At 40.4% G+C, this 3,001-nt stretch overlaps 1 protein-coding gene across 1 annotated transcript in view; it reads right to left on the bottom strand.

Moving 5' to 3' along the window:
- The window catches only part of LOC101851036 (tyrosine-protein phosphatase non-receptor type 18), a gene marked incomplete at its 3' end in the record, with an annotated part of 44,598 nt that overhangs the window by 692 nt on the left and 40,905 nt on the right, over positions 1-3,001 (bottom strand).

Below are 3,001 nucleotides of genomic sequence, written 5' to 3'. Positions count from 1 at the left end.
CCAATCCCTTGCTTTAACCCAAAATTTAATATTTTGCAGTTAGGTTTGATATTGTCTTGAAAATAATTGATTTGCGACAGTTTTAGTGGCTATATGTGTGATCTGCAGCAAACAATACGCAGTTTGACCTCCCAAAGCAGTGCATCTGTGTGCGGAAGTACGTCTCCGAATAGTTCCTGGGTGCTAGCCGGAGACATCTTCCAATATCTTAAGCCATCTAAATGACTTTTCCCATACTACAGCAAGGTGTGGTGTTCAATAGTCTAGTCAAGAGATGAGATGAGATGATTTGAGAGGAATAAATGAGAAGAGATGAGATGAGATGAGATGAGGTGAGGTGAGGTGAGGTGAGGTGAGGTGTGGTGAGGTGAGGTGAGGTGAGGTGAGAGTTTGTTTGCTTGTTTGTTTGTTTATTTGTTTGTTTGAGTAAAGAGAAGCACATCGACACAATAATGGTCATTTAGTGCTAGGAAAAAGTCAGACAGACAAAAACAGAAGAAGGAAAGTAAAGAATAGGGGGCTCTCGTGGACTAGAGGTTAATGTGTTCACCTCTGACTCAACAGGTCCCGGGTTCGAATCCGGGTAGCAACGGAAAATGTTCTTCTCTAAAGATTTGTTCATTTCACATCCTTTCCTACTCTCTAACATTGTTCTGTCGTCTGCTTTCGTCTCCACTTTCTGCCCTCACCCCCCTCCTCCTTTGCCCACCTCATCTAAGCGCCTGACTCTTTCTGCAGCCTTTCTACTGCTGCTCCTTAGCTCCTTATTACTGCTGTCTTTCAGCCACATCCTTGATCTTAAGGTAGGCAAAATCTACACCTAGCCTTCTCCGATAAGGCGAAAAAATCACGGAGGTCCGTCCCCTGTGCAAATTGCGCATGTTTTTTAACCACTAGTCAAAATGTCATTCGGAGCTATCCTGTTATACCACCAGCCCCGCTGTACCGCCAATTTCACGCTCGTCCTAAAGTAGGCGATATTTACGAGGTTTTACTGTAATTTATTCATAGAGGCCCCAGCCATCCACGTAGAAATACTATTTTGGTCGCTTTGTGGGACACATATATCATCTACTTCTTTTTCGTCCTGGTTCTCATATATCGTCTAAAAAGTGGACACCTGTCTGTCGTGTGCTCTCGCATGGTTTCCGGAAGTTGGCGTTGTTGTTATTAATATGTTGTTGTTGTTATTAATATGGTGTTGTTATTATTAATATGATGTTGTTGTTATTGATATGGTGTTGTTGTTATTAATATGGTGTTGTTGTTATTAATATGTTGTTGTTATTATCAATATGTTGTTGTTGTTATTAATATGGTGTTGTTGTTATTAATATGGTGTTGTTATTATTAATATGATGTTGTTGTTATTAATATGGTGTTGTTATTATTAATATGGTGTTGTTGTTATTAACATGTTGTTGTTGTAATTAATATGGTGTTGTTGTTATTAATATGGTGTTGTTATTATTAATATGATGTTGTTGTTATTAATATGTTGTTGTTGTAATTAATATGTTGTTGTTATTTTGGTTTCCCGCGGGCGGGGGCACGATGCATCTCTAACAGGTCTGTCTCCGAGGTTTTCAGCACCCCGCATAATTTAACAAAACTTGATCATTTTTGGCATAATTTCTGAGTATTTTCCTTTATCATTCTTTGTTAAAATTAACAGAATCGCACAATTGCACATTTTTTTAGCTAAGTTTGCATAATTTCAGAATTTTTCTGGCATAAAACGACGGGGACAGATATGTCTATACGTTGTACTGTTCTTGGAATGGATATCACATTACAGTATATTCAGCGGCGTCACCTCTGTACTTGGGTGTTGTAGCCTGGAACAATTGTGTCGTTTCCGCTTCCCCCAGCGGCATCGGTATTACATATGGTTGCTTTAACAGGACAAGCGGGCTAACCCACATTTTGAGGGTTTCCAGAAATCTTGACCTACACCAAAAGTGGGCATTGCCCTACCTATAGGAGAAGTTTGGTTTCACTGGTGTATATAATTATTTGTTTGGTTATAGAGAAAACTCTCCTTGGTTTTTTTTTTTTTAAAGAAACCGAACAAGGGGCAAAAACTTTACCTTCGATTTTCTGAAAACAGCATTTTTCGGGGTAGCCCTATTGTGCTTAAAAGCGACCGTGTAGAATGCCGTGACGATTTTCCCCATTTTGTTTAGATCATGGTTACGATGATGAGTTACGCTCGATCTGCGAATTTCGCAATCTTATCTGCGCAAGCAGTAGCGAGCCAATTTTTGAAACGTCAAAATAAATTAATGGCGGGGGAAATGGTGACAGCGTTGGTTTAACGCCCCTATCAACACAAGTAGTAGATTATTTAAGAGGCAGGACTTCCTGGTTTAACGTCCATCTCCGAAGGGACCGAGCCAAATAAGAATTTCATGCTAAGCGCTTTTCCCAAAGGACACAAAGTCAGAGGAACCGAGCTGAGGCTTGAAGCCTCAAACCTTCTTTCTCACGATTACCGGTCAGGTGGCCTAACCACTAGGCTACTGGTGTCATCAAAATAAATAGATGAATAAACGCACTTTTAAAAATGAATTTAGGTCCATTATACGATAGACCAGTCAGGGCAGCAAAATGATTGTAAACGTCTTACAATACCTTACATCGGCACAGCTTTCATCGTTAGACGGTGGGCTGCCTCCATTCTTCCTGATGCCCAAGAAGAATCTACTGTGTTGTAAACCTAAAGGATGCTACGCATGCGTCCAAGCAGAATAGCGGACATTATTTTGTTGTTGCAAAAAATATCTTCCCGACGTGGGAATCAAACTCATGTCTTCGGCGCCCAAAGCGAAGATTCAAACTATCATCATATCACAGCAGCCAGTCGAGATCGATCCTGAGATTTGAAGTACTTGTAACATGCAACTGACCAGGTCAAAAGCTGCAAATTGTATCGGACTAAAATGGCCAAATTTTCTAAATAACTTACCTCGCAAACCATACAGTCACTCGCTCCCTCCCC

This window comes from Aplysia californica, unplaced genomic scaffold, assembly GCF_000002075.1.
Source record: "Aplysia californica isolate F4 #8 unplaced genomic scaffold, AplCal3.0 scaffold00142, whole genome shotgun sequence".
In the NCBI taxonomy this organism is placed as follows: Eukaryota; Metazoa; Mollusca; class Gastropoda; order Aplysiida; family Aplysiidae; genus Aplysia; species Aplysia californica.
The sequence above is the reverse complement of the archived record's forward strand: the minus strand, read 5'-3'. Positions and strand labels throughout refer to the sequence as shown.